The sequence below is a fragment of the Haliaeetus albicilla genome, chromosome 8, assembly GCF_947461875.1.
Source record: "Haliaeetus albicilla chromosome 8, bHalAlb1.1, whole genome shotgun sequence".
Taxonomy (NCBI): domain Eukaryota; kingdom Metazoa; phylum Chordata; class Aves; order Accipitriformes; family Accipitridae; genus Haliaeetus; species Haliaeetus albicilla.
The window spans coordinates 6,846,441-6,859,955 of record NC_091490.1 but is presented as its reverse complement, the minus strand read 5'-3'; the positions used below and the strand labels follow the sequence as shown (position 1 = coordinate 6,859,955).

At 39.3% G+C, this 13,515-nt stretch overlaps 1 protein-coding gene across 2 annotated transcripts in view; it reads right to left on the bottom strand.

The window, feature by feature from the left end:
- The window catches only part of LRP8 (LDL receptor related protein 8), a 197,035-nt gene that overhangs the window by 60,703 nt on the left and 122,817 nt on the right, over positions 1-13,515 (bottom strand). The window lies entirely within an intron of this gene.

Sequence of the window (13,515 nt, the reverse complement as noted above, 5' to 3'; positions counted from 1 at the left end):
TTTTGATTTAAAGACTTCAATTGGTAAAGATTTCTGGACAAGTGAGTCCACTTGTTTATTTACCGCTACTGTTAAAAAGCTGTATCTTATCTCTAGTTCTAGTCTTTATCTCTAGTTTTCTTATCTAGTTTCAGCTTCTGTTCACTGGATCAAATTATGCTGTTTCATGCTAAGCTAAAGAAACAACTGTGTAATGAAACCTCTTCTCTAAGGAGACGGGTGTAAATTGATAAAGGCAACTCTCAACCCTCTCCAATAAATCACATACCCTTCTAATAAGGCATATTTTCCAACTCTATAATCATGTGAGCCTTGTAAGATTATTCACAACCCCTTGTCTAATAACCTTTCCACTTTATAGCAGCTACCCATGCCTTTTACCACCTCTCAGTCACCTACTCTTCAATTTTTTTAATATGGCCTCTAATTATTTTGTGAAGTACATTTTTATAACCTTTATGCTTAAGTCAAATCACATATCACAAAATACACATAGTAGCTTATTAACACACACAGTATCTTATTAACAAGGTCATGATTCAATCAAAGTGGAAAGTGAGACAACTCCTGTTTTCCCTAACACGTTGACACAGATTACTTTTTTTTTTTTTTAAATCTCGATGTATTATATTCCATTATCAGTCCTTCTACGGTTTTGTCCCAAACTAATAACAGCATGATCAGCACATACAGCTCTTAGAGCTGAAATGTGTATTGTTGTAGCACTTAGGAACTCAAGTCTTGGACTGTAGACCTTCTACAGCAGGTTCTGTACCATGCTCTGTTAAACCTTTTAAACTACCATGAAAATACCAGCTTTTACTAACTTACTGAAACTTCCACCAATGTTCCAACATCTGTAAAAAAAACAGTAATAAAAGTTTTTAAAAAAAGACTCAAAACCCATATTAGAAAACTCACTGGTTGTGTCTTTCAATAAGAGTTTGCCAGTACTTCTGTTTTAAAACCACAAAACTTTAATAGCTGCTGTTTAGTAGCAGGCACATCGTTAAACATGCAAATGTATCTTCTTCCTCCTCTTTCTGAACAAAAATTAGAAATACTCTTAGTATTTTCTCATTTTCTGCCACTGCAGCTTACTGTTTCACTCTCATTGACCAGTATCACACTATATGGATTTGCTTTTCATACAGCTAAAGAATTCCTTACAATCCTTAACATACCTGGCCATAAATTTTTCATGCATACTTCTGGCTTTCCTTATTCAATGTCTTTATTATCCAACTACCCCCTTGTACCTAGACTGTAATTGTTTCAACTTTCGATATTGTAAGTTCCTATGCTGACTTCCTATGGAAACAAAGTTACCACACACAATTAAGAAAAACCCCAAGAATCTATTTCTCTGCTCTCAAATTCTAAATGCAGCGGCCAAATCAACAAAAAGAGAAAAAAGACAAGAGGTCTCAAGGAGAGTTCCTATAAGGTCAATGAAAATACATGACTGGGCAGAACACTCTGACAGAACAAAAGGCTGCCATGTAAGCTCGACCTATATTGCAAGACAAAGAATCCATGCAGGAAGAAACTGGGGAAAACTTTTAACTGGAATTCTTACCCTCTTATGCACCAAAAGGTCAATCAAGACCAGGACATAAATGAACATGGAGGGGAGTGGGAGGGAAAAAACAACCGAAACCAAACACACAAACACACAAAAAACCCCCACATCAAACTTCACTAGTTCTGGTGCTCTTGAAGCTGTTTGCTAACCCAGTGATTGAATTATCTTTATTTGCAAGAATCTGACCCATTTAGCAAGGGGTGAAAAAGCTCACAGAAATATAGTATAATGCACTAGTTCTTAAGGGGCGACACATGGCTTTTTAATGTTTTCAAGCAGGAAGACTTTCTTTGTGCCCTAGCATAACTAAAAGAGGTAGAACAGATCTCTGAGACAAAGTTCTGTCATCTGTATAGTAGGTAAGGTTGCATTCAGTCTAGATAAAGTAATTTCTGTGACTTTCAAGTTGAAAGTACACCTAATTTCCTATGCAGGTCAGCTATAATTTCCTATGCAGCCACCTAAGACTTGAGGGAGTCTGATGTCAGAACTTTAAATAACTTGCTGCACTCGCAGCGCCTAACCTTTCCAAAACCTTCTCTGACAACGAGACGAAGTTGTCTTTATATAGGTTTTTCCACCTGCCAACTGCAGGAAAAGAAGACATGCAAAGCTCAAGGGGAAAGGGTCTAGCAGACTGTGAGAGCTTCGCTGTAAGACTCAAAGCACCTGCCCAGCCCCGCTTCACACTGAAGACAAGAGTAACAAGAAGCCACCATCCCTGTCTGCTAACATCAGGGACACGGGATGACTGGCAAGCACATGCGCATCTTCCATTAATCATCCTACGCCTCGCAGAAAGGTCAGCTATACCGCTGTGAGTCAGCTCCTCTGCAGCATGGGCATCTGTGCCATCTTCCCCGAAGAAAACAGATGCCGGTCTGCTAATCTGCTTTTAGAAGAGGGAAACGATAGCCTGGCAGAGATTTTGATCTGTGTCACAATAACAGTCTAGTCCTGGAGCAACACACACTTCTGGTGATCCCAGGCTGGAGTTAATAACAAAGGCTAAGCTGAACCAGTATAACCTTCAAAACGTAAAGGAAATAATCTCTTACATTTGCCCTAAAAAGCAGCTGGAAGTATGAAAACTGTCTGAATACCTACTTCATTCTGTCGGGTTAAAAAAAAAAAACAACCAACAAACAAAAAAACCCAAACAAAACCCCAAGAACCACAAAACAAACCAAACAAGAGTAGCCACGTGAAATCAGCAAAATCAAGTATCCATTTCTTACTGTTTGAAATAACCCCAGTATCCCAACTGGTTATGCCTAGAGAATTGTGTTCATAACAATGTTCAAATGTATTTTGTGATTACATCAGCCTTTTCAATGAAGGTAACACTGTGAGGTCACACAAAAGAATAAAACCAGCCTACAAGTCACCCCAGCATCCAGATTCCAGCACTGTTTTGAAATAGTGCCTGGTCTCAACAAACCCGGGTGTACAGAAAATCAAATGCAAATTCTGTGAGTATATTCAAGGAGATGATATAACATGCTTTTGTTGACTTTCAATCAACAGAACAACCTGACTTGCTTTATCCAGTCTCTTTGCTGTCTAGGTCCAGTTAATAATATGGTTTTAGCTGACAACACCTACACACTACACGATGCACCGGAGCTCCAGGTATAGCAAATGATTTTTAAAAGACAGATTTGTGCATCCATGTGTTACGTATATGGGCATGCGTCATCCATGGCTGCCATAACTGTGCATTCAATCATCACACTCAAGAAGTTCATATTCCTGTTCCTCCTTCTGTTCCTCTCAAATCTCTCCATTCTCTCCATCCACTCAGTTTTGATCTCTAAAGACCTCTGGGGTTTGGGAAAGTGGTTAACTAATTACATGGGAAGTAAGTCAGCACATGTGCAGGTTTGAACTATCAAAATTTTTCCTTTGGCTCAGTAAGAGAGAAAATATATCTTGAAAGCCAGAAACATCAGCCTTAGTTCTCATAATATTTGATGAGCAGATAGGGATGTATTCACTCCTTCTGGGACATATGTTAACACAACAGCTTCCAGTGGCAGCTGCTTTACACTCTTTGGAAAAAAACCACTTCTTCCAAGTCAGGACCATAGGAGATGAACGAAAGAATCCAAGCGAAGAAGAATGTGCAGAACTGTTGTTAGGCTATGAAAAGGGAAGAACTGATCCCACAGTCATGAAGTTCCTGATTTTGCATAATCATTGAACACACTTTTCTCAGGAACCTGAATCCTAGACTTTTTTTTTTTTAAATTTATTCTTTTGCACGTTTTAAAGATCTCTCCTCCATTTATTATGTATAACAGGGATTACTTTTTTATTTAGTTTAAATTGGCCTTTTCTACACACCATTCTACAGCTTCAAGCTATTTCCCTTTGAAATGTTTTCAGTGGTCGTCTCCCTGGTATTTAGAAATCACCATGACTAACTTCTCATAGCTTCTTAAATACATGAAAAAAGAAAAGGACTTTGATTTATGTTACTAAATGCAGTCACATCACAGACTCTTTTCTGAAGCCAACCTTTAAAAACAATAATATTTTATACCACATGATGAAAATATCATGGACTCCCATCTCAAAGAAAACAGTCACACACACAGAAACTCCTTGCTCACTAGTCTGTGGAAAGAAACTGTAATGCAGAACTTAGACAGACATGCAGACCAGCTTCTATACACAAGCACAACGCAATGGCTGCTATTAGATAAACAGAAAATGTTGCACATTAGGACTCAAACTGTGCTCAGAATTCAGGCCACCAGTGATCTGAGGCCACCAACACTTTAGAGGTGTTACTTTTTCTGTTTTTCATTGCAAGTATCATTTAAAAGGATAATTCTGCATTTCAGATAAAACAAGGTGTAAGTTGTGCACCAGCAGAGTCTGGCCATGAAAGGAAGGAAAAAGAACGACAATCAAAATTCTGCTTTTTCTCCATAATCCTGACATACGATACTGCTTAAACATTTCTCCTTAAACCTTCACAATCAAGATTAGTGGCTCATTGAAAGTAACAAGGAATGGTTCAAAACACACTAAACAATGGAGAGTGACTGGTACTGAGACAATGTCATACTGCTATTCTACAATGATGGGCTGATTTTTAGACAGCCCAAAAATCCATGCTCCCAGTCCAACAGCAGCTGGAAGTTGCAACAGTGACCTTTAAATTTCAGGACAATAAAGTCCAGCTACAGCTTGCATTAGAGCAGCAAGAGAGCACATATGGAAGGGATGATCTGTGCCTAAAGGCTACACAGATTCAAAACTCCCACTTTTTTTTTTTTTTAAACTTTCACACGGATGATTTTGAGGAATTTACTTAAGCTCAGTTTTTGTCAGAGCCTGTGCACCTCGCTGCCTTCACTACACTACTGATGCATGTACACATGGTATTAAAGCGTGGGCATGGCCAGATGCCCCCCTTCCCACTAGCACTACAGAAGTGAAGTCTGCAAAAGAAATTGCTTCCTAGAAGCCATTAATTTAGGGCATTCAGCTTAGAAGAAACTGCCTACACTGAAGCATCCAAAAAAGGTACATTTAAAAACTGGTAATCTTTTTCAAAAGTCTCAGTCCAGAGCCTAGAGATATTTCCTTCCTTGTGCACTTCTGAACTTCTAGGCTTTACTCCTTGCCTACAGTTCTTAGAAAATGGTAACTTAAGAAAATATCTTACTAAAGAGGTGTGAAAAAAAATTTAAGGGATTGTGAAAGAGCAAGATTCAACCTAAAATGTCCCCGCGTGCTCCACTTTTACTCAGCTAAAAAAAAGACAAAAAATTAGACCAAGAAGAGTACCACAATTAAGAGCTTTTAACCCGATGGTAAAATCCAACCACAATTCATAGCCCTATTATTAGCTGGTGTCTATCAAAGAGGAATATATTCAACAGACGTACTCCAATCATGTAGTAAAGATACAGCAGCACCACTGTGAGCAGCTTTGACAGAATTACACCTCTCTTTTTGCAGATGGTGACACTTTTAACCAATGCGCTCTCCTATGGCCCCACCATGAGGCAGCAGCAGAGCCAGGTTCCTTGACTGCCAGACCTGCATCTCAACAACTTCCCTGAGCAAATGTCATGCAAGCCCCCTGAGAAACACATACCGATATCTTAACTTCTTACCACTACCTCAGCGTGGAAAGCAGAAGCAGCTGTGCTCCACCACTGGCACCAGACTCCTGTTTCTCCCACCCCTTCCTTTCCCCCTCCTGCCTTAACTGCTGCTCACCCTGCCCTTTGCACAGAGCATCCTCTCATACTTCTTGCTCATGTTCTTCCTCAAATCCACCTTCACAGGCTACTTTTGCCAAATCTTTAATGATCTTGTTAACAGAATTACGTATCTATCTATTATATATCTGTGTATATACAAGGGTAACACTCAAGCCATGCTGGTCCTCAGATGAGGGACCCTTTTGACCTTATTACTATAATCTTTGTTCCATTCCTTCTGCTATTACTCTGTTTCATTAATCTTCTTGGTTTACTTGAGCCTGTTCTGATACAAAATCCACTCTGCAAGCCCCCATGTGAGTAACTTCACCACAGCCGTAAGCTCTGTGCTAGAAGGCAGCTGCACGGGTCATGGCAGAACCCCACTGGTTTCAGCAATGCTCTGTTGCAAACACAATTACTCAATTATAAAGCAAATGGTGAATGCTATTATAGGACCCATGTTTGATCTGCTTTTCTGAAGCACCTCACTCACCTCTTGGTGATGCAATAACCACCAAGTTTAATCACAGTTTGTAAGTGCTTGCTGGTTATCGGATAGAAGTACAATTTAGAAGGGGCTCACACTAGAGTAGTTAAGTGCAAAAATGATTTAAAAATATGATTTTAAGGTTGACAATGTTTCTTTAATCCCTTAAAAGCAGTTTAGTTTGCTGTCTGGCTTGAATATAATTGATCAGGAACTGTTTCTCCAAGTTTCACATCAGATAAGCAGTTAGGTAATTATGGAAACAGAATGGAACTTTAATTATGAGCAAAACCATAGATTGTTCTATTGTGATCTTCCACAGCATTGCTGTTTCTTCGAAGTGAATATATTGTGCAAGCTGGGAAGAAACCATTGATTAAAATAATCAAAAGCCCTACTAGAAACTTACAAATGTTTTTGCTTTGTAAAAAACAAAACATTGTATCTGACTGGTTGAGAGATTTGAATTGCCTCTTCCAAAGCCCACTTTAATTTTTTTGTCGCAGATTAATTTAATTAAATTGAATGTTACAGGGTGTTTTTTTTCATTATACATAAACTCTGTAAAAGCTTGGTGTACTCTGGGAAATCTAGAAGATTAGAAAATTTTACCAGTACCTTTTTATCTTGATTTCCTCCCAGTCATTTTCAGCTGAAGCAACCTGTTTGCTTAACACACTGTTTCCAAGCATGCCAGCAATCAAATACTTTAAAAGTGAAACATCAGTAGTTGCACTTACAGGTGCCTAATAAGCAGAGCAACTTTTCAGTTCCTGTTCTGAAAAGCTGGAATATCATTAAACACATGGTCAGAGAGGTCAGAGTCATAGGGAGGAATCCATAATTGGAGTTATCTACCATGTCAGGCTACTAATTGAATAGTCACCACCTTTTCCCCATACACCCGTGTTTTGTCAGCAGAATGGGTGCTCTGCAGTTGGTGCCAGCCCAGGACAGCCACACATGTACTAATATTTCAGGGTCCAGCAGAGGCAGCACCACTTCTGCAGATGCTCAAGCACAAATGAGACTGGGGGGTTCACGTACAACTGCACGTGTGCATGCTGGCTCCTTCCCTTTCTTTCTCTGGCTAATCAAGAAGCAACTACTGTACCCCGGGCGCTGGGAAGAAGGAATGCTCACAGACTGCACGCTGTGCTCCATCGAGAGCCTGCTGGTTACAAACAGCGATGAAAACACAGCCTCTTCAGAAGTCTCTCAACTGTGGCTAAGAGTCCAGCACACACCCGTGGGGCTCTCTGAGCCTCTGTATCAGCAGCTGCTCTTTCATTTTCCCTCTTCCCAAGCTCATTTTCTTTCTCTTGTTCACAGAGATTACTCATAATCAAAACAGGGAGGAAAAAGCCCCACAGAACGCTAGGGGGACAAAATTATACAAAGGATAAAGGAGTCGAGCAGCATTGAGACCATACCCATTTGTAAAAGAGATTATAGTTGCAAAAGTGCTTCTTATCAATAGGGAAAATAAAGGCACAAAAGGTCCCTAGATGAGTAAACATAATGAAACCTGCCAAGATGAGTGATAAAAATCATAGAAAGAAAAATTATACAGGCCTCCAGGAAACTGCCAGAATTCATCATAAAACACTTTTTCCTGCTACCTGAAATCTGCATTTTTTTAAAATTCAAACAAAAAGCTTGCCTAAGTATGTTGCAACACTGGTATTTCACCTTCTATCTGCCATTATGGTATCTCCTCTCTGTTCTATCAAAGGACTGAATATACCAAACAGCATCCAGGACTTTTTAAGAATTCATACCATGAAGGAAAAATTAAGTGCAGCGTCACGCTCCGTGTTAGGTCATCTCCAGCAGCCACAGCAGCTGAAAGGAACCCATCCTGCACCATCGCTGGTAACATCTGCACGGCCACAAAGAGGCAATTGCTGCATCAAGATCCGAGCTCATACCAAATGAAGATGCTGCTTTTTCACACCAAGGTGACAACTCTTCTGAGGTGTTATAGGTATCAACAAATGAACTGCTGCTCAAAGGGACCAACAGAACATGAAGAACTCGGGGCAAAAGAAGGATTCTGTAGACAAGTGTAGACTTAATTTCTAGTACGTTCTCACTCTAATATGTGCAAAAGCAAGTAAGTCTGAAAAGGCTCTGCTCCTATTAAATAATTGTGTTTCTCCTCTCAGAGCGAACATTTCATCTTTTATATACATACAAAGAAACCCTCACCTGTTTTCTTTTTCAGAGGATGGAACAGGCAGCTTAGATGGCGATTTTAATTGAATGTGTTCAGGCTGTCGCACAAGAACAGTGTGTGTAGACCTGTGGCTGAGAAGAAAAGGCTTTCACCTACCACCTACACCTTTACTTCATTACAAATATCCCTGCTGGTTCACACAACTCAGCTCCAAGTTTGACACTTGCAACATGTCTAGAGGCAGGAATTGAAGCAGAAACACATAAATTCTAGCCGAATTCAGTATGTTAATCGCTATTTCTCATTCACATTCCATACAGGGCTGACATAGCTGCAGAAATGCTTGAACAGCATACCGTTATTTTTTGTGTGTGTGCGTATGTGCATTTCTAAATACACATGTATAATTTTACCCATATAAATGCACACACAATGGCTAGAAATGAAATCGCTGATTGTCAAACATGCTAGATATGCTTCTCCCTGTACAAAAAAAAAGGGAGAAGCACAGTTATGTTTGTGCTAAAATGACTAGTGTTTGCAACCTCTATGCCAAAACAGAGAATTCACAGTCTTCATACAATAACTTGAGTCTCATACAACAGTACACTTAGAGAACTCAAATGACATGGTAAGATGACTACCCTAGTAGTATAAGCCAGAAAAACGGTGCAATAACTGGCATGAGTCCATTCATATGGGAACGTGTAAGTATATGTGGTCTAACAAAGCTACTAAGTCAAGTCCTCTGTATTTTAATGCAAAGGATTCTTAACATGTTTCAATATGTTAAAATACAAAATGGAAAGGGTGAGCTGAAACCTGTCACATCAAATACAGCCACTGAATACAGTGTCCCTAGAAAGGAAGCTAGAAGCCATTGCAAAAGCAAAGCCCTGATAAAGGCTCTCAGCAGCTATGGAAGTTCATTGCCTCCCGCAAATGCACAGGATGAAGATCTACACTACCCTCACACGTGCAGACAGCGCTGTCAGTGACCATGTTTCACCCCAGAGCACAATCTGACTGAAAGCATTTCACAGAATTAAAAATCTGCAGTGCAAGGTTTAAATTACATAAATTATCTACCAAAGCATGCAGAGACTGCATATTAAACCAGTCTTAATCATGATCCTAATCCTCAAGAAAGCAAGATGGAGTATCACAAGACCCTTATTAAAACTGCAAATGATTTCAGTGGGAGTTTGTCCTGAATGAAAACACGATCCTACAACTGTGGAAATGAAGAAAGAGAGGAAAAATACCTATGAAGGAAAAGGTGGTGGAACTAGGAGTCACAGCTTCAACATAAAATTCATTATGATACCAAAACACAGAAGCTATTTAAACATGAAAAATGTTAAAATGTCATTTGATAGTCACTTATTTTCCTCACACCATAATTCACCCATTTAAGAAAAAAAGGTTTGCTTTCTGTGCTCTTGCAGTGCAATACTGCTTCATTCAGTTCACAAAATATTTCAATTTTCAAATTATGTTTTGCTTTTGATTCCCAGAAATTATTTTCTTTTCACATCAGCCATAGTAAGTAAACCAACCGTGATCCCCCCTGCAATAAACAAGCAAAAATATAAATATAAAAATCAGGTAGTCTGAATTTCAGAAAGCAAGCAGCAAGAGAACAGAAAAAAATGAAAGCACTAGGCAATGAAAGCTGCTTGAGATTTCTGAAAACCTCTTAAGTTTTTACTAGTTCAATATTTATGGCCTGTTAAATAATTACACATACAAGAGCTTCACATGCTCAACTTTCATTTTCCTGCTATTTTCTCCTATTGAAATAACTGCAAGATTAATTACAGCCATAAAAAGGCAGCATCAAACCCTTTTATGACCATTCCTGTTTATGAACTGCATGAACGCATTAGACCAACAGGAAAAATATTTAAATACCGGCATTTAAATCTTTGTAGCAGTCAACCAGCAAAAGCTCAAAGTAGATCTGAGACACTGCAAGTGTCAAAGCTTGCAATGCTACATGAAAAAGTGACTTTCTTGCAAGGTAACATTGCTTAAGAAAAGAACAATAATAACATCAGAAAAGACCTGGTAAGTATTTTCTATTGTTTTTTCTATTGGACTCAGCCCTCTGAAAAGGTCACTTCTGAGATACAAGCTCTAACCACCTTCCCTTAAAGGAAGAAACACATTTTGTTTTGAACAGGTACTACTTAAAACTTTTTAGCACTGGTAGAATTGGAGGACAATCATTACATACCGTAAATTCATTTACATCTCTAGGTAAGTAAAACGCTGAGACCATCACAGCCATGTAATCATCAAAAAGGAGATGTAATTCACTGCCCATGAGCCACAGATAAAGTTATCCCACTACTAGGGATAGACAGCTAGGCTTTGAATTTGCTGAATTTCCTTTGATGTAAAAAGGATAATTTCATGCTTCAAGAAAAGGAACAGGATGCAAGAAAAACTGCATTTGGTTCCTTACCTTGTCAAAGACTTCTTATGTTAGTCCCTACGGTTTTGCATCCTTTGGGATATTGAGGTCAAGTTGGGGTTTCTCAGTAAGGACACACCTGGAGGCATTCAAAGCAGTTACAGTGGTTAAGGAACCAGAGGCACTTGGGAAGCAAGTATACACTAGCTGAGACAGGATGATTAAATCAGGAGTAAAGGTACATTTGTGAGAAGTTGAAGAGTTATATACGCTTGGAATAAAAAGGCCTTTTAAAAATATGCACTGGACTATAAGCCACGATCCATAGGGAACTAGTCGGCTAACAGGCCTCAACAAGTCTTGTCCATCTCCAGTGTACTGTTAAACACTTCCATGGAAAGGAGTTTTCAAGAGTCTGGAACCTTCTGCTAAGTAGACCTGGAAGCTAAGTAGCATATTAAAGACACAAAAATGAGTTAATTTTTAAGTTATATTTTGGACGCGGTAAAGCTTTGACAGAGGTGAGCGAACAATGCAAAAACCATAACCTAGTTGTAGAATTGCGCCATTTCCAATTATCTGAAAAGAGAGACTACATACAAGGAGACGCTGAGGTAACAGCATTTGTTTGGCCATCAGAAGAGAAGGCCAAAGGAAGATTTTATTGCTGCCTTCAACTACAAAATGGGAGGGTTTACAGAAGATGGAGCCAGACTGTTCTTGGAAGTGCACAGTGACAGGATGGGAGGTGACAGACACGTGCTGCAACAAAGGAAAAGTCTGGCCAGATACAGGGATTTGTTTCATTAATGAGGGTGGTCAAACATAAGGACAGGGTCCACTTTGAGCAGGGGATTGGACTAGATGACCCCCAGAGGTCCCTTCTATCTTAAATTATTCCATGATTTCATGGAAAGATGATCATGGGGTGTTTTCATTTTATTCTGTCTCAATAAATTTGATCACATTGACAAATCAAAGCTTTCAACATCAGCCCCACAAACCAGTCTGGGCATCTGGAAAATGAGACTGCCTCTTTTGTGCCTTGTCACTGGGAGGATCCTGTAGCTCTAGAAGTGTTTCCACATCCCATACCTTGTCCTGTATTTGTTTTACAGATGTGGTCCTCAGCTGCTGTAATTCAGCAGTGCTCCCAACGGCCCACCAGAGACAGTGAAGGGGAGACAATTGCAGGGGGACAGTGACAAGACTATTGAAGCTGCTGTATTTTATGCTGGCAATAGCCAGTTAGTGCAGTGGGATTGTTGTTAAAATGCACATCTGACATTATCATCACCTTACTCCACTCCCTGAACGATCTGTAACAAATTAATCCAACAGAATGGTCTTTAATTTACATGTTCCACTGCATTTACAATCCTCCACCATCTTATCACATATATACAAACAGATCTACTCTTAATATTGGGGGAAAAAAAACAAGAAAAAACAAAATCCTTTCTGTTACTGTCCCAGGTCCTAAAACCTGATATCTGGCTATGCCTGCCTGATTTGGCCTACTTTTTTCTTTTGCTGCTTGAAGTTCAATGGCCCCATGTATGCGATGCCCTGAATGAGACAGTCCACCCTTGTCCAGCATAAATTCTCCAAGGGCAAGGAACAGTTTATTAAGTCACTTTCCACAAAAGCACAGTAATGTCACCAAACTCACTCAGTCATGCAGGAGATCTATGTTAAAGAAGAATAATAGAGACATAATATCCTTTGGGGTGAACAGAGAGCTAGGAGAGGACTGTGCATTTGGGGGCAAGCAATACCGTCAACACTACCAACTATTACAGAATTTTGCATTTGGGCAACTTAATAGAAAATGAGGACAGAAGTGATCACCACTGTGAGAGATCAGCATACACAGCAGCAGCACACAAAGTGCCTAGGACCATGGAAAATACCCATTAAAAATATAACTGTCAAGTTTGGATACATCTCCCTGAACAACTCGTGACATGTACTTCAAAATAAAAAGGACTGCATGAACTGGTACCGTATTTCAAACCAACATTCAGGGTTTGATTTTATATTCCATTTCCATTTAAAAAAATCTATTTCCAGGGCTGCTTCTTATTAAACCTGCCCTCTTAAATCATTGCCCTATTAAATGCAATATGAATTCAGGTTTCCTCTTCTCTTTTTCTTCCTCATAACACCCTACTATACCTTTCTGTATAATAATTTCTGCTCTTAACTAGGAGAATGTCACATATCTGATAAAGGAATGTGGTGAGTTCATGCTGCCTGCATTCCTCGATCTCATTATATATACAATGTCCTAAGGCAAGAGTTTGCCAGCTTAGATTTTCACTTGCTCTATCCCTTTAATTTGTGTTTCCATCAGTGCTGTTACTGTTTGTTAGCATTTGTTTTTATTTTTCTCTGGAGATTTTTTGTTTAAGTCACTGGTTAAATAATCAAAATACTTCAGAGGAAAATTTAAAATTTCCTTCTTGTAAAGAAGCAGAGTGGTTCAGTACCTGAGCTGGAACAGCATTAGGTAGATAACACTCATTTTGCTGGAGGTCTCAGTTAGCTCAGTAAGAAAAATTACTTCCCTTCCCCCTCTCTCAGCTTCAAGAAACTGGATAGGAAAATAGCGAGGAA